The sequence below is a fragment of the Arachis ipaensis genome, chromosome B5, assembly GCF_059453495.1.
Source record: "Arachis ipaensis isolate K30076 ecotype BB chromosome B5, ASM5945349v1, whole genome shotgun sequence".
Lineage (NCBI taxonomy): Eukaryota > Viridiplantae > Streptophyta > Magnoliopsida > Fabales > Fabaceae > Arachis > Arachis ipaensis.
In genome coordinates, this window is record NC_142440.1 from 12,486,586 (window position 1) to 12,511,990 (window position 25,405).

The following is a 25,405-nucleotide window of genomic DNA, read 5'->3' on the forward strand; positions in this document are numbered from 1 at the left end:
TAAAATTAAATAAAAATAATATCCAAAATCATTGTAAAACGAATATCTAAAATCATTTTTAAAAATTTAGAACTTAAGAAAATGACACATCTAAAAATAATGAAAAAATTCGAAAATAAAAAATATAATATTTTTTTAAAAAATCATCTAAAACACAAAAAGAAGAATCATTTAAAATATACGAAAAAGACACATCTAAAATATAAAAAAATACATTCGAAATTTAGAAAAAAGAAACTTCAAAAACTAACTAAAAAAATTATCCAAAACTTAGAAAAAGAAGTGAAGTTGTGGCGGATGGTGCCCTAGTGATAGGCGTCACGCGCGAATTGGGTGAAGAAGAAAAAGAAGAAGAAGACAAATGTGCACAACACAACTACTAAAAGCGTATTTTTTAAAATTAAAAAAAAGTAGTTCAAATTTACTGCATACACAATTGGTTTACCTGTACTTTTTCATATATGTTCTTAGTTATACATGCGAACGATCATGATGAGAAATTTAGTGGATAAGGATAAACACGTAACTTAATAATTAGTTGACCAGATGTGGCCATGAAATTAAAGAATTACATCACATAAAATTATGGAGTTCCCGGTTTCCTGCAGAATAAGGTAATGATGAGCAACTAAGTCATGATCATTTAATTTGTAATTATTAATAATTAATACACAGAGAGGATGGTAGCTAATTAGGTTGAAACCAGGTGTAATTTGCACTGTAAGATATATGTTAAGTTTGATTATTGAATTACGGCGGGGCAGATTGATTTGTTCCATGTGCATTAATGAAGATCTAGACAATAACAATGCATGCATGATATGGTTAGTTACGTTGATCCCCAACTCATCAAATGGTTCACTCACTCTCACTTATCATGCATGCGTAAACCGAAATGAATCCAGTACTACTGTACTAGTACGTAGTTCTATATATATGGTATCAGCAATAATGAACAAGCTAAGCCAGACAATGGTACCACCTCCAACTTATTCAAAACCTAAACCTTACTCACACGAAGATTACTAGAGTTATTTTCATGTGAAGGATGTAAAAGTTTCAACAACTAGCATGTGTATCATGAATGGTTATCTTTAAGAAACAATTCAATTGCAATATAAAAATAATAATAATAACTCACGTCTAGTCGTTTTTATGTGAAATTGATAGTCAAAAATCGTGAAATGATAATTTAGTTAAATTTGTTACATCATTTAACGATTTTTAATTATTAACTTTACATGAAAACGACTACACATGAGTTTTCGAGAAAAAAAAAATCATATTCAATTGTTGAATATGCATCTTTACTGAAAACAACTCTAACTATATATATATTCATGTACTTGAGTTTTTCCCCTCACTTCAATACTCTGCGGGATTGGTTATTTACATGCAAGAACCAACCCTGTTATTCTTCCTAATTCATCTACTACCATATCTATATAATCGAAATTCACCATCTCCATTTATGAATCCAACACTATAGTAAACATCAACCATTTGTTTTAGAGGCTTTATTTATAGGTAGCCACTTAGATAAAGACGTGTAAAACGTACTTTTTTTAAAGAAGTTTTTTAGTAATTAAAATTTAACATATATAACTCATTAAATCGTGTTATTTTTGTCTAAACTAGGTCAGACAAATTAATTTAACCGAAAAAATAATAAATCAAATTTTGAATCGGCCTAAATTAATATTATTTTTATAGAAAATAACTATAATACCCTTATATATATATATATATATATATATATATATATATATATATATATATATATATATATATACTTCTCTGCTGCTATAGAATTATGATTTAGAGCTTTCAAAAGTGTATGTATTAATTTTGAAAGCTCTAAATCCTAATTCTATGACGGTAGAGAAGTAAATGGTTAGAATTTAGGATGTTCAAAATTAATATATATAATAGGAGTATTTTAATTATTTTCTATAATAAAGATATTGTAGTTATTTTTTATAAAAAATAATATTAATTTAAATTATTTCAAGATTTAATTTACTATTTTTTTGGTTAAATTAATTTATCTGGTCTAATTTTGACAAAAATAACACAGTTTAATTAATTATGTGTATTAAATTTTAATTATTAAAAATATCTTTTAAAAAAATTATTTTAGACGTCTTTATTTAAATGGCTCTCTTATTTATAACGGTGATCTTGTTAAAAATATAAAAGTAAGTTGTTTGTTAGGGGAAAAAAAGGAATATTCTTAACATAAAAGAAGATTTCTATTAAAACTATAAAAAATAAAAATAGGTACCCGTAACATGACGAAGTTGCTGAATAGTGAATATACATATTTTGATGTTATAGCTGGGCTGCAAGGGGATTGGTGGGACAACGTCACTTGGCAACAACATAGCCTATCATAGTAACACACGTAAGCATATAAAACGACCTGGGGCGGCTCACAATTTATCTGCAGAGTGCAGACCGATTAATTTGGATTAATGGGAGCGATCCCTCCAACTATTTTTTTTTTTGTATTTACTTCCTTCCATGTTCCCATTCATGAACGATGATTCAGCAACACATACTTTTATCTATTGGTTCTTATTATTAGTACTAGTGAATGAACCTGAGCTAATCATAAAAATTAAAAATTACATTATACATGCATAATATAATGAAAAAGTACGAAAACTCAATAAATTTAGTGTATAATATGTATAATAAAGATAAAATTAAAATTAACATCAATTGATAAATAAATAATTAATTTATAATAATTACTAATTTAAAATTTAAAATAAATAAGACTTTATAATAATTACGTAAATTTTAAAAATAGTTTTTTTATTCTATTTGGATGTTTAATTTATTAGGTATATAGATGGTTATTTTAATTTTTAATTAGATGGTTATTTTGTTTAATTCAGTTTAAGTATATACAATTAACAAATATTAGATGGTCATTTCACTAGGTAGTCAAGATGATTATTTTAATAACTACGTAGATGGTTGTTTGATGGCCAGTGAAGAAGCTTCTAAAGCCGAAGAGGTGGGATGATTGATAAGAATGGGATATCAGACGTTGGGGAGAGGGTGTTTGAATAAATTCTATTGGTAAATTAGAGTTAGGATGGTTAATTTTTTGAAATAACTGTTTGAGTTTCTTTTTTTTTCTTGTATTGGGTCAAATTTAAAAGCCATTGTACACATTATATAATCAAGATTCTTCATTATCTCTTTAACGGAGTTCTAATATAATATGTATCATTAATCGAATTAAATTAAAATACACAAATATTTTTTCATAAATAAAAAATTGTCATTTTTTACACATTAATTATTAGTGTTAAAAAAATTTTCATACCATATTACATAACAAAAAATACTTTCTCATGTTAATTTGCTTATATGTTGTGCAGCGTAAAAAATTCCATATCAAAATATAAGCCAAAAATATACAGAGATATGTAAACTTATAATACACATTTAAATATAGTTATACTAATATAAGATTTATAACTAAATATAAAATTGAGTCTGTCATATGATATATTGATTATATGTAAAAAAAAAAAAAATTAAAGTTCACTTGTAAAAAAATTACATGATTAAATACATTTATAATCCAACATCTTTAAGTATCTTAATCTGAAATGAATATGTTGATACAACCTTAAATATATAATTTTCAACTTGCAACTTGTAAACAGAAGTAAAATTCATCCATCCAAAATTAAATTTAAACTCAATTTGCCTATTAGAACTATTAAAAAACTTAAAGTAGAATCTTCTATTAATGAAAGAGTCAGGATCAATTATAGTCTATATGGTTTCAACACTAAAAGGTTTGAGATCCTTGCATAAAGCAAGAATATACTACACAATAAAAACATAATAAATAAGTACATTAGTTTATATCCAAATAAAATTAGTTGATACGATAAAGAAAATGGATGATATAACAAATCTAATATGCATATACAAACTACTACCTAATGGATAAAAGTTGAGAATCATCTCAAAGAACTCTTTGGGGATGTATTTATGTGAAGAACTACCAATAAGTTCTACTTCATTTACAGCACCGCCTCCAACCTAGTGGTACCATCAACATCCAACCGTGTAATACAACGAATTTAAATATTTAACATAAGAAAAAAAAAGATGGCATAAATGAAAATTCTAATATTCCACTATATAACACATTGAAAAATTTAACATTCCACTCTATAATACATTGAAACTCTTGAAAATTAAAATATAGTTAAGATGTATGATTCATTAATGGTTTACATAAACAAATTGCAACAAAATACCTACATGAATATATATCTAGTATAATAAACACATGACTAAAATTATGACATATTAAATAGCCTAATAAAAATTAAAGGCATGCACACATAGACCATTTATCAATTCACCAAAAATATAACTAGATTATAAGCAAAGATTTAGAAACCTACTCAAAATGTACTGTTAGAGAATCATTAGAATCAATTTAGATCAATTAGTATCGTTTATATTTATATAGTATATCTATACATTAATTGTAGGATTATATGTCTTTATTATTTTGATTCATTTAGCACCTATAAATATCCCTTGTATATTGTACCTTTCATCACACTCAATAATACACTTTTCAGATCACTCTTTCAGCCTCTTGTTTCTAACATGGTATCAGAACCTAGGTTCCTTTTTTTTTCAATGAAAATTCGTTTATAGTCCTTTGTTTTTCCTCTTCCGGTAGTGTTCTTTGGTCTCTCTTTTCGTTTCTTTTCCGACGCTTTGGTTCGTCATCGCCTTGACCACCGCCTTCATCTCGTCGTTGCACGTTCAACGAGTCCAGCCTCGTCGTCGGAGACCGCCGCATGTGCCGCCACGCTCCGTCTGAAGGTCGCTGTCCGTTTGTTTCCGATCAATACTTTGTGCTCACTTTTCGAGTCCTTCCCGACGCTTTGGTTCGTCACCGCCACCACCCTCGCCTTCTCCTCGTTGCAAGCTTTCCAACGCCACCAGAATCATCGCCGGAAAATGCCGGAAAACGCCGGACGCGCCACCACGCGCCGCCCAAAGTTGCCTGTCCGCGTTCATCCGTTCTCCTTCCAGACGCATCCAGCGCCGTTAGATCAGCGCTTCAGATCCATGGCTTCGCTTCTGCCACGTGTCACGCCGCTGCTCTCCCGCCCAAGCTCAACCCGCGCGCCCGACCCGACCCGACGGTTGACGCGCGTGCCATCTCGTCGCCAGCGTGTCTCCTTCTGCCTCTCAGGTGCTGCCACGTGTCGTAACATCGCTGACGTGGCACTGAAGACCCTGCTGACGTGGCGCTGACGTGTCAGACAAGTGGGACCCTTCCTAAGGTTTTTTGGTGAGCTCTTTTCGATTCCGCGCTCTGTTTTCTCGTTTTCTGCTCCGAATTTGCAGTTTTTCTTCTTCCCTTTGATATTTCTTCTTTTACTATGGAAAAACCAGATGTCTTTCAGCCTATCCCTGTTATCCTTAATGGCTCCAACTATGCACATTGGGTTGAAGCTATGCGAGGATTTCTTAAAGGGCGAAAATTATGGCGATATGTGACTGGTGATATTGCCTGTCCTGTTAAGCCACCAGTGACTGACAAATCCAAAGATGGTGCCTCCAAATCCAAGGAGGATGTTGAGAAGGAGAAGGACTATACAGAGAAATTGAAAGATTGGGATAGTAAAAATATCAGATTATCACTTGGTTCCGCAACACTTCTACTCCTGGCATTCATTTACAGTTTGGGCGTTTTGAAACTGCTAAAGAGGTATGGGATCATTTGGCGAAACGTTACACTATTTCTGATCTCTCTCATCAGTACCAACTACTTAAGGAACTTCATAGCCTTAAGCAAGAACGTGGCCAAGCAGTTTTTGATTTTCTTGCTCAGATGGAGATTATTTGGGATCAGTTGACCTCTTGTGAGCCTGTTCTTAAAGATCCTACTGATGCTAAGGCATATGAGGATTATCGGAACCGGACACGTCTCATCCAATTTCTGATGGCACTTACTGATGACTATGAGCCGGTCAAGACTTCTCTTCTTCATCAGAATCCCTTGCCTAGTCTTGAAAATGCTCTTCCTCGTCTCAAGTCTGAAGAAACGCGATTGGGATTGCTTCGTTCTAAAAGTGAAACTATCTTTGCTGTCACCGACAGAAAGGGCAAAATCTGTCGCAACTGTAACCGGCCTGGGCATTCCTTCTCTGACTGTCCTTCCATTGAATGTCGTAAGTGCAAACAAAAAGGCCACATTGGCTCCAACTGCCCGAAACCGTTCTGCCATTATTGTAAGCTCTCGGGTCACTTGATTGCTACCTGTCCTACTCGACCACCACGTTCTGATCAGAACAAGTATCAACCTCGTCCCAACCACTCTTCGCATGTGCCTGCCTCTACTGCTGCTACTGCTACTGAGTCCACCTCTTCCACATCTCTCAACACACCTTCTGTCTCTCCATCAGATATTGAAACCCTTCTTAAGCAACTTCTCTCTTTTTCTGGTAATACCCCCGCTACTCTTTCCATCCCTCCAGGTAATTCTAAATGGTATTTTGACTCTGGTTGTTTCAATCATATGTCTCCTCTGCGTCATCTTTTTTTATCTTTGTCTCCCACTACAAATGCACCTTCTGTCAACACTGCTAATGGTTCCCTCTTGCATGCAACACGTCACGGGATTATTTCACAGTCTAATATTCATCTTTCTGATGCTTACTTTATTCCAAAATTGAACTTTAATCTTATCTCTGTCGTTCAGCTTGTTGAACTCAGTTTTGATGTCATTTTTTCTATTTCTGGTTGTCATGTGCAGGATCGTCGGACGAGAAAGATCATCGGGACTGGTTGTAAGGTCGGACGTTTATTTGAGCTCGAGAACCTTCATGTTCCCTCTACAAATCTTTATGCTACTTCCTCTCCATCTACTATTCACTTGTGGCACCGTCGTCTTGCCCATAGCTCCTTAGGAAAATTGCGTCCTCTTATATCTACGGGTGTTTTAGGTCAAGTTCAAAATGAGTCTTTAGATTGCATTTCTTGTCGCACTGCAAAACAACATGCCTTATCCTTTAATAATAATTCCTCTATTGCATGCTCTCCTTTTGATCTTATTCATTCTAATGTTTGGGGCCCCGCTCCCACCGCTTCTATGGGAGGGGCTCGATATTTTGTCGTCTTTGTTGATGATTATTCACGTTTTACTTGGGTTTATTTGATGACTAATCGTTGTGAGTTGCCTCAAATTTACATTAACTTTGCCACTATGGTTCGAACTCAGTTTTCAAAGGTCATTAAAATTTTCAGACGTGATAATGCTATGGAATATCGTGACTCCAAAATTTTAAATTTTCTCGCTGAACAGGGTACTTTGTCCGAGTTTTCTTGTCCTGGTACCTCTCAACAAAATGGCAGAGCTGAGCGTAAACACCGTCATATTCTTGACTCTATCCGTGCGATGCTTATTTCCTCTTCCTGTCCTGAGCGTGCTTGGGGTGAAGATGTTCTCGCTGCTGTTCATGCTATCAATAGACTCCCTTCTTCTGTTCTTGGTAACATTACTCCCTTTGAGCGTCTTTATCATACTTCTCCCGATTGTAGTTTCCTCCGTGTTTTTGGTTGTGTCTGCTTTGTCCTTCTTCAGCCTCATGAACACAATAAGCTTGAACCTCGGGCTCGCATGTGTTGTTTCCTTGGTTATGCTTCTGAACATAAGGGTTATCGTTGTTGGGATCCTATCTCTCGCCGTATTCGTATATCTCGTCATGTTGTCTTCTGGGAGCATCACATGTTCTCTAGTTTTTCCTCTTTTGAGTCTATTCCTTCCACTCTGTCACCATGTTTTACTAACCCCAATGTTGATTTCTTTCCTAGTGATGATACTACAGGGTCTACCCCAAGTCCACCCCTTGAGGCTCCTGCTCCTCCTCCGCCTTCTCCATCTCCCAATGATTCCAGTCCGGACGGCGATCCCGCTCCTACTGTCCTCCCTCCTCCTCCCACTCGTTCTTCTCGGGTAAGGAATCCACCTCCTCATCTTCTTGATTATCATTGCTTTTCCACTATTCTTCATCACCATGAACCTAAGTCATTCAAAGAAGCCTCCACAAATCCAAATTGGCAAAAAGCAATGCAGGAAGAAATACAGGCACTTGAAAAAGCACACACTTGGGATTTGGTTGATCCTCCTTCTGATCAGGAAGTTGTGGGCAATAGATGGGTATACAAGATCAAGACTCGCTCTGATGGCTCTATTGACCGTTATAAGGCACACTTGGTTGCTCAAGGTTACACGCAAGAGTATGGTATTGATTATGAAGAGACTTTTGCTCCTGTCGCTCGCCTTACATCTGTTAGAGCTCTCCTTGCCATTGCTGCAGTTAAAAAATGGTCTCTCAGTCATATGGATGTGAAGAATGCATTTCTTAATGGGGACTTGAAAAAGAAAGTCTATATGAAACTGTTGAGTTAAGAAATTAACTAAATTAATTAGTGATGACAAACATTATTTTTGGCAAAATAAATAATTAGAGTTGCTTAATTAATAAGTATACATTGCTAATTATTTATGTTGTGTTGCAGGCCATAATTCAATTTAGGCAGCCCAATTTGAATGAATAACAAAACAAGGCTAATGGGCTGATTGATAAGAGTGAATAAAGATAAGCCCAAGTCACTCATCTCAAACAAATTCATCAAAGAAGCATAGCAAGGCACCACGGGCTAAAGAGAGAAGAACCCGATCCAAGCTCAATTATTTTTCAATTTCCCACCATCTTGCTCCAACCAAAGCAACGTTCTTCTCTTCTCTAATCAAGTCACATCAAGACTTCAGAAAAGTAAGAAAGAGAAGAAAAGCTTCCTCCATAAGCCAGTAACCAAAGAAGCAAGAAAGAGAAAATCTAAGCTTGAAGCACAGAAGCTAAAGCAGAAAATCTAATCCAAATCAAGCTTAGGTTAAAGGTAATCCATCTCATCTTGCATGCATCAAATCTTCATCCCTTCTTCCCAACTCTCTGCACTATCCGAAAATAGCATTCAAGGGAAAGTTGATCTCTGTTCTTCACTGCTACAAATCCACGGTCACAAGAGATACTTGGGGACCAAGTTGCATCTCTATGGTTCAGATTTGGTTGACCATTGGAAGACAATCTCGGTTACTCCTACATGGCTTTCGGTCAAGTTGGAAAAGTCAGAAGCAAAGGTTCTACTTTGATGCTTGAGAAGAAAAAGTAAGCTTGTGGGTTGGTGAAGCTCAAGACTCAAGGTGTTGACCTTGGAAGAAGAACCAAGCAACATGCAAGGAGATAAAAGAAGCTTGCTGTTCATTCAGAAGGCAAGGAGAGAAAACCAGTGAATAGAGGTTATTATTCTGAGAGAGCTCTTTGAAGAAGTTCAACTAACTGGACAGTGTAACCTAATCAAAGGTGCATTCCGCCAGTATGAAGAACTAAATCAGAGGCTTGCTAATCTGGTTTTTCGCATAACACAGAGGCTGTTGATGAAGTCAATCTCCTTCATGTTTTTACTGATTATAATGTACTTTTCAATGTTTATCATTCTGTAATTTCTAGTGAGAAAAGGCATTGTGAGAAAACTCAAGTAAAAACCATGAGTGGAAAAAGGCTGAGTGAAACACTTGAGAGAAAAGCCTAGAGTTATTTTCAGATTTCTTTAGGTGTGTTTATGTCTTGTATCTTATACCTGTGAGGTATCCCTTTCTTAGTTGGGTTATCACTAAGAGTGAATAGTTAGGTATTAGCATAGCCAATGTCAAGTTAGGTTAGAACTTGAGTGTGAAAGGATTGGGTCAATCCTGAGTTATTGGTGTATGTAATACTGTTAACTATAGTGAAATTCTTCCATAGTTGTGGAGGAGACTGGATATAGGTTGCATAGCACAAGGCAACCGAACCAGGATACATGCTGGTGTTAGCTTTTCTCTTCTCTGCTGTGTTCTATTTTCTGATATTCATGAGACAAAAATAAATTGTCTCATAAATTACTGCTGCTAAGTTTAAACAGAATCAGAATTGCAAATCTGTTTTAAAAGGGTAACAACAGCAACCAAAAGGAAGGCATAGATTCAACCCCCTTTCTCTAAGCCTACCACAACCTTCAATTGGTATCAGAGCTAAGGTCTCAAGAATCAAGCTTAACCGCTTGGAGCAAAGATCCAATGGCGAACAATCTGGGCACAACCATAATTGCCTACACCCTCACTGAAGGCCAGTCAAACAACCGGCCACTTTTCTTTAACGGAAAGAACTATTCCTACTGGAAAGAAAGGATAAGGATCTTCATCCAATCCATTGACTACAACTTATGGAAGATCGTTGTGAGTGGTCCCAAGATCCCAACAAAAACAAGTGCTGATGGAGTGGTGACTCCGAAAGAAGAAGCTGAATGGAATGAAGATGACAAGAAGAAGATAGAGCTGAATGCTAAAGCAATCAACCTTCTTCACTGTACTATCAGCTTTGAAGAGTACCGGAAGGTGTCTAGATGCAAGACAGCTAAAGAAATCTGGGAAAAACTTCAGGTTACACACGAAGGCACTAAACAAGTCAAAGAAACGAGGATTGATTTGCTGCGAAAAGAGTATGAGATGTTTAGCATGAAGGATGGAGAAAGCATTGATGAAGCATTTGAGATATTCTCAATCATAATCAACAACCTTGATGCTATGGGTACAAACTATGCAGAACAAACCTTGGTGAGAAAACTCCTTAGAAGCCTCACAAAAGAGTGGGAAAACACTGCCACTGTCCTAACCGAGAGTAACAACATAAGTCCCATAACCTATGATGAGCTGAGAGGAAAACTCCTTGCCTATGAAGCCACACACACAAACACAGACTCAAAGAAAAAGGGAATAGCCCTCAAGTCACAAATAGAACCAAAAGAGAGTGAGTCTGGTGATGGTATTTCAGATGACAAACTTTTGTTTTTTGCTAGGAGATTTAGAAGGATGATGAAAAGCAAGGGCAAATACAAGGGTTCAAGTTCAAAGGAGCAAAAGATGGACTTGAGCAAGGTGACATGCCATCATTGCAAGGAGGCTGGACACTTCAAATCAAACTATCCAAAGCTCAAAAAGGAGGACAAAGGCAAGAGGGAAAGGAAGAGAGTACTCATGGCAGCTTGGGAGGATCTTGAGAATGACTCAAATGAAGAAGAAGAATCTGAAGGAGATGACAAAGACTGCTTCATGGCTGGAAATAACAATCTTGATGAGGTAAACTATTATGATTTGACCATTGAGGATTTGCATGTTATTATTGATGATCTCACTTTAAACACATCAAAACTGCTTGATAAATACAATAAATGCAGATCTGAAAGAGATGTGTTAAGAGCTGAAAATGATTTTTTAAAAGAAAAAGTGAAGGAAACTGAATGTGCTTTAGACATCATTGAAGAAAACAGATTTCTAAAATCTGAACTTGAAAAATTAAAAGGAAAGCACATTGTGGATCCTTCACATGAGTTAATTGCTGAAAATAAAAGATTAAATGATATGATTAAAAGGTTGAATGGTAATTTAGCAAAATTTGCTCAAGGTTCTAGTAACTTGGACAAATTACTTGCAAGTCAAAGACCATTGTTTGAAAAATCTGGTTTAGGCTACATAGCAAAGGAAGATGCATTTTCTAATATTTCCTCTATAAAGTTTGTGGCTTCTTCATCAAATACCAAAACCATACCAAACAAAGCTGGTATTGAAAATACTCCAACAATTGAAGAAAAATTTGATGAAGTATACACAAGTGAAACTGACCCTTCACCAAAAACTGAACCGAGTTCAAACCGCTAGGTTTGGGTTATATTTCGAAAAATGAGGCTGCTTTCAAGAAACCAACTTTTTACAACAAAACCTCATTCTCGAAAGGCAAAAATATTCAAAAAAATTCTGGTGAAAATGCTTTTGCAAAGAGGAATAACTTTACTAAAAATCAGTTTGTCAAAAGAAATGCATCTCCTCCAAGAACCAGAAAATTTCAAAGCTTTAATCATTTCAAGCAATATAACTCACATCAGTTTCAGCAACACACACCAGAAAATCATTGTGTTAATTGCAAGAAATTTGGTCACTCATATGCACAATGCTTCATTGAAAAGAGAGTTGTAGGAAACAAAGTCTACAATGTTGTTTGTGATTTCAATGCACTTGGGCAACCAAGATGGATTAACTTCAAAGGATCCAAATTAATTTGGATACCTAAGGCTACTTGAAACTCATCATGCAGATTTGCCTAGCATCCAAGAACAAAAAGGACATGTGGTACATGAATAGTGGATGTTCAAGGCACATGACTGGAAGGTCAACCTACTTCATCAAACTAAATAAGTATGATGGAGGTTTTGTGACCTTTGGAGATGATGGTAAAGGTAAAATCATTGCTGTTGGAAAAGTAGGTAATGAGCAATCTACTTTCATTGATGATGTACTTTTGGTATGTGGTTTAAAGCACAATCTTTTAAGTATAAGTCAGCTGTGTGATTTGGGATATTTAGTTGTTTTCAAAAGGCTTGAATGCTGTGTTGTTAATGAAAAGACAAATGAAGTGATGTTTGTTGCCAAGCGTTTCAATAATATGTATGGACTTACTCTTGATGAACTAAAGAATCAAAATGTAGCTTGTCTTCACTCTAAAGAATCTGAAAAGTGGTTATGGCACAAGAGATTGGGCCATGCAAGTATGTTTCAAATAAACAAACTTGTAAAGAAAGAATTAGTAAGAGGTCTTCCTTTGATAAAGTTTGACAAAGACATCACTTGTGATGCTTGCCAAATGGGAAAACAAACAAAAATTTCTTTTAAACCAAAGGAAAACATCTCTACTAAAAGACCACTTGAGTTGCTACACATTGATTTATTTGGTCCAACAAGAACTCAAAGCCTAGGTGGTAAACATTATGGTTTAGTAATTGTGGATGACTACACTAGGTTTGGTTGGGTTTTATTTCTTGCACACAAAAATGAAGCCTTTTCGGCCTTTGAACCTTTTTGCAAGAAAATTCAAAATGAAAAGGATTTGAAAATCTCTTCTATAAGGAATGATCATGGAACTGAATTTGAAAATAATTTGTTTGAATCCTTTTGTGAGGAATTTGGAATATCTCACAACTTCTCTTGTCCAAGAACACCACAATAAAATGGTGTTGTGGAAAGAAGAAATAGAAGCATACAAGAGATGACAAGAGCTATGCTTTGTGAGAGCAATGTTCCAAAATTCCTTTGGGCTGAAGCGGTTAACACTGCCTGCCACATTTTAAATAGAACAATCATAAGGAAATTTTTGAAGAAAATCCCTTATGAACTTTGGAAAGGCTACCCACCAAACTTAGATTACTTGCACATCTTTGGATGCAAATGTTTTGTTTTAAATAACAAAGAAAATTTGGGAAAATTTGATCCAAAGGCTTATGAGTGTTTGTTTGTAGGATATTCCTCAACTAGTAAAGCATATAGGGTTTATCATCAAGATGCTAGAATTATTGAAGAGTCCATACATGTTACATTATGTGATACTAACTTGGTGCAAAGCATTTTGGAAGATGGTGATGCAGGAAATCAAGCTCAAAATGAGGGTGAAACTGCTCAGAATCATGGAAAAGAAAATTCTGGACAATCTGAACCAGCAACAGCTAATGCTGAAAATTCAAAAGACAATTCCATTTTGTCTCATGAATCTGAAGAAAATTCTGCAGACAGCAGCATACAGAATCCCTTGGTGACTGAATCTGCCTCCAAGTCCACCAGACCTCGTGAATGGAGATTCTTGAAGAATTATCCTGAGGAATTTGTCATTGGGGACGTCTCTCATGGAGTGCAAACTAGGTCTTCCACTAGAAAGGCAAATGAAGGTTCAAACATTGCTCTTCTTTCACAAATAGAGCCTCAAAACGTCAAGGAAGCCCTTAGTGACCCCTCTTGGATTAAGGCTATGGAGGATGAGCTTCTTGAGTTTGAAAAGAACCAAGTGTGGATGTTGGTTCCAAGGCCAAGTGGAAAGAAAGTGACCGGCACCAAGTGGATATTCCGGAACAAGTTGGGAGAAGATGGTAGCATTGCAAGGAACAAGGCAAGGCTGGTGGCACAAGGATATGACCAAGAAGAAGGAATCGACTTTGATGAATCCTTTGCCCCTGTTGCCCGAATGGAAGCCATAAGACTTCTCTTAGCTTATGCTGCATTTTGTGGTTTTAAATTATACCAAATGGATATGAAATGTGCATTTTTGAATGGAGTGATAGATAGAGAAGTGTATGTGGAGCAGCCTCCTGATTTTGAAAATAAAGAGCATTTTGATCATGTTTTCAAACTATCTAAAGCTCTCTATGGTTTAAGACAAGCTCCTAGAGCTTGGTATGAGAGACTTAGCTCTTTTTTTTTTGAAAAATGGTTTTCAAAGAGGCACCACTGACACAACTCTATTCATCAAGAACTCTAATGATTCTTTTATTCTAGTCCAAATATATGTTGATGACATTATTTTTGGATCAACAAATGAATCCCTTTGTTCTGAATTTGGAAAACTCATGACAAGTGAATTTGACATGAGTATGATGGGTGAACTTAATTTCTTCCTTGGGCTGCAAATTAAACAAACTGAAAAAGGTATTTTCATTCATCAAGAGAAGTATGCCAAGGAATTAGTTAAGAAATTTGGTATGGAAAATGCCAAACCCATGGGAACTCCCATGCATCCTAATTCTAAATTAGATAAAGGAGAAAATGAGAAAGATGTTGATGAGACTAGGTATAGAGGAATGATTGGTTCTCTTATGTACTTAACTTCCTCTAGACCCGATATTGTGCAAAGTGTTGGATTGTGTTCTAGGTTCCAATCCAAACCAAAAGAGTCACATCTTTCTGCAGTTAAAAGGATCATTAGATATGTTCATGGCACATCCAATTTTGGTCTTTGGTATCCTAAGATTGATGATTTTTCTGCAGTTGGTTATTGTGATACAGATTTTGCTGGTGATAGAGTTGATAGAAGGAGCACTTCTGGTTTATGTTGCTTCCTTAGGAAGTCCTTAAATGTATGGTCAAGTAAGAAGCAACCCACAGTGGCCCTTTCCACTGCAGAGGCTGAGTATATAGCTGCTTCTTCTTGTTGTTCTCAGCTTTTATGGTTAAAAACACAGCTTGCTGATTACAAATTAAAGGCTGAAAATATTCCCCTGCTGTGTGATAATATGAGTGCCATTAATATTTCTAAAAATCCAGTTTTGCACTCTAGGACTAAGCATATTGAAGTGAAATTTCACTCAATAAGAGAACATGTCCAAAAAGGGGATATTAGTATTCAATTTGTTAAATCAGAGGAGCAATTAGCAGATATTTTTACAAAACCATTAGCTGAGGATAGATTCTGCATGCTTAAGACCTGTCTAGGAATTTTGAGTTATGATTCCTTGTTTGAAAAATGCTGATGTATTTGTTGGAGCTTTTTGTCTCATAAACAGGTATGAGACAATTCTGGGCAGGTGATGAACGTTTCCCTCAAGTCAACGTGTTCTGGGCTTGCTTCAAGTGAAAAATTGATCTGGACCAACCTCAATTCGGATCTGGGTTGTCCTATATGTTTCATTAAATCCAAATCACCTCAAGGCCCTAACATGAATGTTACAATCTTGTTTGTTATTTTTTGATGACTTGTGTGTGTCATAAAAGGTTTTCAATAAATGTTTTGTGGCCCAAAAGGTTTTCAAATGGATTTAATTTTGGCCCAAAAGGTGTTTCAATTTAATTCTGATTGTCTTTCAAAATTTAAAATTAATTTCCTGTTTTAATTTTAAATCAAATAAGATCTTTCTTGAATGAGGTCATGTCTTTTCAAGTCTTTTCAAATGGTGATGCAGTTGCATGGTTTTGGAAATCAACTTTTTGGGTACGGTTACCAACACTCCCTCTCTTCCCTCCATAACTTCTCCACACACTCTTCGATTTCTTTCCACTCACTTTACTGCTTCTCTTCCCTCAAAAGACTGAAACTAACCAAATGAGGAAGAAAATCATTCCTAAAAGGCCTCCTCGTGAAAAGATTTACAAGCTACCCACAAAGCCTTCCACTCGTTCTCAAGACCGCACCTTTACCCCTTCTCCTTCTCCTCCTACCTCTCCTCCTCGCTGTGACCCCATGGCTCGGACTAAAAACACTCCAAGATTTCCTTCCTCTGCCAAGCCGACGCCACCACCAAAGGCCACACCTTCCAAGCCTGGCTCCTCAAAACCAAGTTCAGCAAAGCCTGGCTCCTCCAAAGGCAAACGTCAGGCGACTGAGGAACCTATACCCGAACCAACACAACCCAAATCCAGGTCTGTTCCAATGCGCTCTCAACGAGCAAAAAGGACCAACTCGATCTGAGAGAGTGGTTCTAGATGATGATGATGAAGAGTTCATTCCAGATGATTCTACTGCTCCTTCCACTGAGGGCACTTCCATCTCCACTGGGAAGAAATCCACTCTGCTGAATGTTGTTAGGGATGTTGCGCAAGAGTTTGTCTCCCAATCGAATCACTTGATTGAATTGAGCAAAGAGAAAAGGAAGCTGGCTAGCAAGCATGAGAACTTTCTGAAGAAATCAAGGGATAGGGTGGCTGTACTATTGACTTTCATTGACAACCTTCAAAATGATGAAGACATTGCCACGGATGTTGAAGAGGAAGCTGCTTCGGAGGGGAATGGTTCTGATGCCTAGGATTTGTCTCATAAAAACTGTTGTTGCTGCTCTCTTTTTGTCTCATGAATTCTGCTTCTTTAGTACTTTTATACTGTTTCATTTTGGATGACTGTAATAACTCTGGATATTACTGCACCTTTGGTAGTTTAGTTAGCACTTTGAACTGTGCTCTAACTCTTTTCTGCAGGATGCAAGACTTTGTTGATCTTGTTTATTATCCGCCCTTGATGACAAAAGGGGGAGTAATAGCAATAGGACCCTAGTATTTTTTTGGGATTTTTGCTGCATCCATACTTGAGTTTGCATGTTGAATAATCTTTGCTGTATTAATACTTGTTTTCACATGCTGAATCTGTTTGCTGATGGTAATAGCTTGATGTTGGGCTGATTATGATATGTTGCTATCTGATTCTGACCCTGATGTATTAAAGCTCTATTTTGGACATTTAAACTATCACTGTTTGCTATACTTTTGGTTGGTACATAGCATCTGTTTAGTTCCATATAAGTATATGTAAACAGGAAAGAAGAGAAGAGCATAAATTCAGGGGGAGCTAACCTTGAAAAGGAAAGGGGGAGCAACATAAAAGCAAATGACAAAAATCAAAGGGAGTTTTCTAAACCTGACTCAAACTCATTTCCTTTTTGATTATTGCTTAAATCATGTTTGTCATCAAGGGGGAGATTGTTGAGTTAAGAAATTAACTAAATTAATTAGTGATGACAAACATTATTTTTGGCAAAATAAATAATTAGAGTTGCTTAATTAATAAGTATACATTGCTAATTATTTATGTTGTGTTGCAGGCCATAATTCAATTTAGGCAGCCCAAGTTGAATGAATAACAAAACAAGGCTAATGGGCTGATTGATAAGAGTGAATAAAGATAAGCCCAAGTCACTCATCTCAAACAAATTCATCAAAGAAGCATAGCAAGGCACCACGGGCTAAAGAGAGAAGAACCCGATCCAAGCTCAATTGTTTTTCAATTTCCCACCATCTTGCTCCAACCAAAGCAACGTTCTTCTCTTCTCTAATCAAGTCATATCAAGACTTCAGAAAAGTAAGAAAGAGAAGAAAAGCTTCCTCCATAAGCCAGTAACCAAAGAAGCAAGAAAGAGAAAATCTAAGCTTGAAGCACAGAAGCTAAAGCAGAAAATCTAATCCAAATCAAGCTTAGGTTAAAGGTAATCCATCTCATCTTGCATGCATCAGATCTTCATCCCTTCTTCCCAACTCTCTGCACTATCCGAAAATGACATTCAAGGGAAAGTTGATCTCTGTTCTTCACTGCTACAAATCCACGGTCACAAGAGATACTTGGGGACCAAGTTGCATCTCTATGGTTCAGATTTGGTTGACCATTGGAAGACAATCTCGGTTACTCCTACATGGCTTTCGGTCAAGTTGGAAAAGTCAGAAGCAAAGGTTCTACTTTGATGCTTGAGAAGAAAAAGTAAGCTTGTGGGTTGGTGAAGCTCAAGGCTCAAGGTGTTGACCTTGGAAGAAGAACCAAGCAACATGCAAGGAGATAAAAGAAGCTTGATGTTCATTCAGAAGGCAAGGAGAGAAAACCAGTGAATAGAGGTTATTGTTCTGAGAGAGCTCTTTGAAGAAGTTCAACTAACTGGACAGTGTAACCTAATCAAAGGTGCATTCCGCCAGTATGAAGAACTAAATCAGAGGCTTGCTAATCTGGTTTTTCGCATAGCACAGAGGCTGTTGATGAAGTCAATCTCCTTCATGTTTTTACTGATTGTAATGTACTTTTCAATGTTTATCATTCTGTAATTTCTAGTGAGAAAAGGCATTGTGAGAAAACTCAAGTAAAAGCCATGAGTGGAAAAAGGCTGAGTGAAACACTTGAGAGAAAAGCCTAGAGTTATTTTCAGATTTCTTTAGGTGTGTTTATGTCTTGTATCTTGTACCTGTGAGGTATCCCTTTCTTAGTTGGGTTAGCACTAAGAGTGAATAGTTAGGTATTAGCATAGCCAATGTCAAGTTAGGTTAGAACTTGAGTGTGAAAGGATTGGGTCAATCCTGAGTTATTGGTGTATGTAATACTGTTAACTATAGTGAAATTCTTCCATAGTTGTGGAGGAGACTGGATGTAGGTTGCATAGCACAAGGCAACCGAACCAGGATACATGCTGGTGTTAGCTTTTCTCTTCTCTGTTGTGTTCTGTTTTCTGATATTCATGAGACAAAAATAAATTGTCTCATAAATTACTGCTGCTAAGTTTAAACAGAATCAGAATTGCAAATCTGTTTTAAAAGGGTAATAACAGCAACCAAAAGGAAGGCATAGATTCAACCCCCCTTCTCTAAGCCTACCACAACCTTCAGAAACCACCTCCGGGATATCCTTGTCCTCCTCGTAAGGTTTGTCTCCTTCGAATGAATGGTTTGACAAGTTCAGTACTACCATATGCAGTCTTGGTTTTACTTCTAGTCCTCATGAGAATGCCCTTCATTCGTAAAAGCGACCGTGGAGTTGTCCTTCTACTTTTGTATGTTGATAACATGATCATTACTGGAGATGATGTTGATGGTATCTCTGATCTCAAGGCCTCACTTCACCGTACCTTTGAGATGAAAGATCTTGGTTCTCTCAGCTATTTTATTAGTCTCGAGGTCACCTCCACTGATGATGGCATCTATCTCTCTCAGGCTAAGTATGCTTCAGATCTTCTTGCTCGCGCTGGGATTACAGATAGTCGCACTGAGTCTACTCCTATTGAGCCTAATGTTCGATTTACCCCTATGGATGGCACTGTTTTGGATAATCCGACTCTCTATCGACAGTTAGTTGGCGGTCTCGTTTACTTGACTGTCACCCGACCAGACATTGCCTATCCAGTTCATGTTCTCAGCCAGTTTTTGTCAGCTCCTCGTACTACTCACTATGCAGCAGTTCTTCGCATTCTTCGCTATGTCAAAGGCACTCTCTTTCATGACCTTTATTTTCCTGCGCATTCCTCTTTGACCCTTCAGGCATACTCCGATGCTGATTGGGCTGGTGATCCCACTGATCGTCGTTCTACTACTGGTTACTGTTTGTTTCTTGGCGACGCTCTCATTTCTTGGCGTGCTAAGAAGCAAACGTTCACTACTCGCTCAAGCACGGAAGCTGAATATCGTGCCCTCGCTGACACCACTGCTGAGGTTATCTCGGTTCGTTGGCTTCTCGAAGATTTGGGTGCTCCTCAGTCGTCCCCTACTGATGTTTTTTGTGATAACCGCAGTGCTATTCAGATTGCCCATAATGATGTGTTTCATGAACGCACTAAGCACATTGAGATTGATTGTCATTTTGTTCGACAACCTATTCTTATTGATGCTGTTCGTCTCATTGCTGTTGGAACACTGGATCAAACTGCTGATATCTTCACGAAAACTCATCACCCAACTCGTTTCCGGACTTTGTTATGCAAACTCAAGTTGGTCTCCTTAGCTCCCACTTGAGTTTGAGGGGGGATGTTAGAGAATCATTAGAATCAATTTAGATCAATTAGTATCGTCTATATTTATATAGTATATCTGTACATTAATTATAGGATTATATGTCTTTATTACTTTGATTCATTTAGCACCTATAAATACCCCTTGTATATTGTACCTTTCATCACACTCAATAATACACTTTTCAGATCACTCTTTCAGCCTCTTGTTTCTAACATGTACAATAAGGTGATTAAAAAACTAATCCAATAAATTAAATTACTAAAGTTTTTGAGTTTTAGCCATCATTGTTAGTATGTAATTGTCAAACAATTTAGAACCTTAATTTCACAAAAAAAAAAAGTCCAATCACTTTATTTTCAACCCTTATGATAATAAAAAATTTCTTTAAAAGAACAAATTAAATACAATGCGAGAATTTTCTAGACACTATTTTAAATATGTATGTAAAAGATTATAATTAGATAAAATAAAATTACAAAATAAAGATCCAAACTAAAACAAATAACCATTACCAAAATCAAAACATGATATCAGGTTATCTTTGTTAAAAGAAGAAAAAGTACAACCAATTATATATGTCGCTTTATCATATGGATTAAGATTGTTTTCATATGATAAAAGCTTTTTTGATGAAGTGAGTGTTTGTCTATAATTATCACAAAATGACTTCTCAACATTCACTACATAAATATGCTAATATATATATATATATATTATCAAATTCATAATATTTTTAAAAGATAAAAAGTTAAGATATTCACTCATTACTTTTTGTGAAATCAAAACAAAAAATAAAGTTTGAAGATTCAAGACCATTTTCTCTTAGAGCATAAATAACCAGCGATTATTCTTGTAATGCAAGATTAATACTAAGTATTCTCTCTAAATAACTAAGCAAAATAATAATGAAAACATCACCCAAATATTTGAAATTGTCAACTATAAATATTGGTTGCTGCTTATGTTGATTCCTAGTATTGCTTAAACTCTTAGTCTTTATTGAATTGATAGACTGGTATAGCAGATAAAGGTGCGTTACTTGCAATTAATCTTATTTTTTATTTTATTTTTTGCAATTAATCTTATTTTATTTACCTATGCTACTATTCAATCAAATCATAAAGCAAGGGTATAAACTAACAATTGAAAAACCAGATGTAATTATAACATCCATAAAAAACTTTTGAAAATGGGCGAAATCAATAGAATGAGAATGTGTAACAATATAAATAGAATTAAAATGTTTAAAATATAAGAGATTGTTAAGTTTAATAAATAATAACAAATAGTCGATGATGACAAACATGTTGAAGTTGGATTAATAGCCCAATTGAGTTTGATGTATTAATTAGTGATGCAGGCCCAAGAAATAAGAAAATTGACCCAATAATAAACAAATAAAGGCAACAATGGTTCAAATCCAGAAGTTCCAAGAAAATGAGTGGCTGAACTTATATCTTCATGAGCAATCCAAAGAAAGAGTGGCTAATCAACAAGGAAGAAATTTGGTCCAAAAAGCAAGAAAATAGGCCCAGCAAACTAATGAAGCTCAAAGGAAAAAGAAATCTGAAATGCTAGTGTGAAGAAATAAAATTAGACCAAACATAAGTATAAGGCCCAATTAGGTGATCCCTGCCCAATTTCACTGACTCACTTAAATGCCAACTAAAGAATTTTAAAATTCCAATTACTTCAGAATCTTTTCACTACCATCGAACCAAAACTTTATCTTTTCTTCTCTTCTCTATTCCTTATACTCAACTTTTGTGTTTTATTGAGTTCCTATGACTTAGGTTATTTTTGCGATGCGTTTTTGTTTCTTACTCGGTTTTTTCATTTCGACTTATGAGTCGGAATTTCTCCGAGTTTCTCATGATCAACTTTTATAACTTCTTTACGCCGACTTGTACCTCGTCATTTTATCCTGACGACCATCTAGGTCGGTTCATGGGATTTTCACGTTTTGTCGAGCTTAAGTCGATGCGTTTCGTAGAAAGGGAAAACTAGAAGGAATTTATAAGAGATATTTGTAAAATGAAAAAAGATCTTTATTTATTGGGGAGGTACCTTATTGCTACTAAGGGTTTTTGACAGCCTATTTTTCCTTAGCCTCTACTATGATGCCTCGTTAAAAACCCTTCTCCAGAAAAAATCCTTTTACTTTCGGGAAAAATCGTGAAGTTGGGAAAAGAGTACATCAGGGGGTAGAGTTCGTTTTTAACTGTAGTACCTTTTCATATTACAAGCATGCCACGACCTTGGTAACTCGGTGCCATTCAGGTCGGTCACTTTATAATAACCTTTTCCTAAGACCTCATTGACTTTGTATGGTCCCTTCCAATTAGCAGCGAGTTTTCCTTCCCCTGACTTGTTAACTCCAATGTCGTTTCTAACCAAGACCAAGTCATTTGGGGTGAAGGTTCTTCGAATGACTTTTTTGTTGTATCTTGTAGTCATCCTTTGCTTCAGCGCTGCTTCTCTTATCTGGGCTTCTTCTCGGACTTCGGGGAGCAAATCGAGCTCCTCTTTGTGCCCCTGTATGTTTCCGATTTCATCATGGAGAATCACCCTTGGACTTTGTTCGCTGATTTCTATTGGTATCATGGCTTCTACGCCATAGACTAATCGGAAGGGCGTTTCTCCAGTGGCAGATTGGGGCGTTGTCTTGTAAGCCCATAACACTTGTGGGAGCTCCTCAGCTCAGGCTCCTTTTGCATCTTGTAGCCTTTTCTTCAGCCCTGCCAGTATGACTTTGTTGGCTATCTCGGCTTGTCCATTTGCTTGCGGTTGCTCCACCGAGGTGAACTGATGTTTAATCTTCATACTGGCCACCAGGCTTCTGAAGGTAGAGTCGGTGAACTGGGTTCCATTATCTGTAGTGATGGAACATGGTATCCCATACCTTGTGATAATATTTCTGTAGAGGAACCTTCGACTTATCTGGGCTGTGATGGATGCTAGTGGTTCTGCTTCTATCCATTTTGTGAAGTAGTCTATTCCCACAATCAAGTATTTGACTTGTCCCGGGGCCTGGGGGAAAGGGCATAACAGGTCCATCCCCCATTTTGCAAAGGGCCATGGGGAAGTTATACTGATTAGTTCCTCAGGGGGAGCCACGTGGAAGTTTGCATGCATTTGGCATGGTTGACATTTTTTCACAAATTCCCTGGCATCTCTCTGCAAGGTCGGCCAATAGAATCCAGCTCGGATTACTTTCCTGGCAAGCGACCTGGCTCCGAGATGATTTCCGCAGATCCCACTGTGGACCTCCTCTAATACCTCAGTGGTTCTCGAGGTCGGTACGCACTTTAACAATGGCGTTGATATCCCTCTTCTATAGAGGATATTTTTTACCAGAGTGTAGTGTTGTGCTTCCCTCCAGATTTTCTTAGCCTCTTTTTCCTCCTTGGGGAGGATGTCGAATTTCATATATTCGACCAAGGGGTTCATCCATCCGAGGTTTAATCTGGTTACCTCAAGGACCACTTGATTTTCCTCCGTTTTTACCACAGAGGGTTCCTGGAGAGTTTCCTGGATCAGGCTTCTGTTATTCCCTCCTGGCTTGGTACTTGCTAACTTGGATAGGGCATCTGCTCTACTATTTAGATTCCGAGTTATATGTTTGATCTCGGTTTCCGCAAAGCGCCCAAGATGCTCCAGAGTTTTTTCCAAGTACCTCTTTATATTTGGGTCTTTTGCCTGATACTCTCCACTTATCTAGGAGGTCACCACTTGGGAGTCGCTATATACCATCACTTTTGTAGCACCGACTTCTTCTGCCAACTTCAACTCGGCAATCAGGGCTTCATATTCTGCCTGATTATTTGAAGCTGGGAATTCAAATTTGAGAGAAACCTCTATTTGGGTTCCCCTTTCGTCCACTAGTATTATGCCTGCACCGCTTCCTGTCTTATTTGAGGATCCGTCTACATAGAGTTCCCATGTAGTTGGCTTATTCTCTTGATCTCCTGCATATTCTGCTATGAAGTCGGTAAGGCATTGGGCTTTAATTGCCGTCCGAGTTTCATACCTCAAGTCGAACTCGGAGAGCTCTATTGCCCACTGAACCATTCTCCCTGCAACATCCGTCTTTTGGAGGATTTGCTTCATGGGTTGGTTCGTGCGGACTCTTATTGTATGAGCTTGAAAGTAAGGCCGTAGCCTTCGTGAGGCTGCCACTAAGGAGTAGGCAAACTTCTCTAGTTTGTGGTACCTTAGCTCGGGACCTTGTAGAACTTTGCTGATGAAATACACTGGATGCTGACCGGCCTCGTCTTCTCTTATCAGGGCTGACGCGACAGCCTTGTCTGCTACAGATAAGTATAGGACGAGGTCTTCTCCAACTACAGGTCGGGTCAGAATCGGAGGTTGACTCAAGAATCTTTTGAACTCCTGGAACGCCTATTCGCATTCAGGAGTCCACTCGAGCTGACATCCCTTTCTCAATACGGAGAACAGTGGAAGGGATTTTAGTGCTGATCCTGCCAAGAATCTGGAGAGGGCTACAAGTAGGGGTGTTCAAAACCGATCCGGACCGAGCTAAACCGACGGACCGAACCGAAATAACCGAAAACCGAAATAACCGAAAACCGAAAAAACCGAAAAAAACTTATTTTGCTGTTTTTTGTGCAGTTCGGTTCGGTTTTCGGTTTTGACTTTGAAAACCCTAACCGAACCGGTTCGGGAAAAAACCCTAAAAGACTAACCCCACCCCCCCAGACCCCCACCCCCCAAATGACTGAAGCTGCTGCCTGCTGCGCGAGTGTGAGAGTGTCCCCCCAGCCGTCCCTGACCCTAACCCCCAAATCGGCAAATCCCCAATCCCTTACCTGCGCTCTCTAGTCTCTACTCTCTACTTCTCAGTCGCTCTCGCTCTCTCTTCTCCAAAGCCCCAATCCCTAACCTGCGTACCCAAATCTCCCCAATCTCTCACTACTCAGTCAATCAGTCTCTCTCACAGCACGACGCCGTCGCCGTTGGGACGCCACCACCCAGCGCCAGCAGTATTTCTAGGTTCTCCCACTCAGCGCCACGATCATCAGTTCAATGCACTCCCAGCACCTCCGAGTCTCCCAGTCAGCCTTCCTCCCAAGTCAATATGGAGCTCGAGCCACTGATTCAGGTAATTTGCTGTTTATTGCTGTTTACTGGTTGTTTATTGGTGGTTGTTTACTGTCAATATGGAGCCCGAGTCAATGTGAACCATTTGCTATTTACTGGTGGTTGCTGTTTATCGTTGTT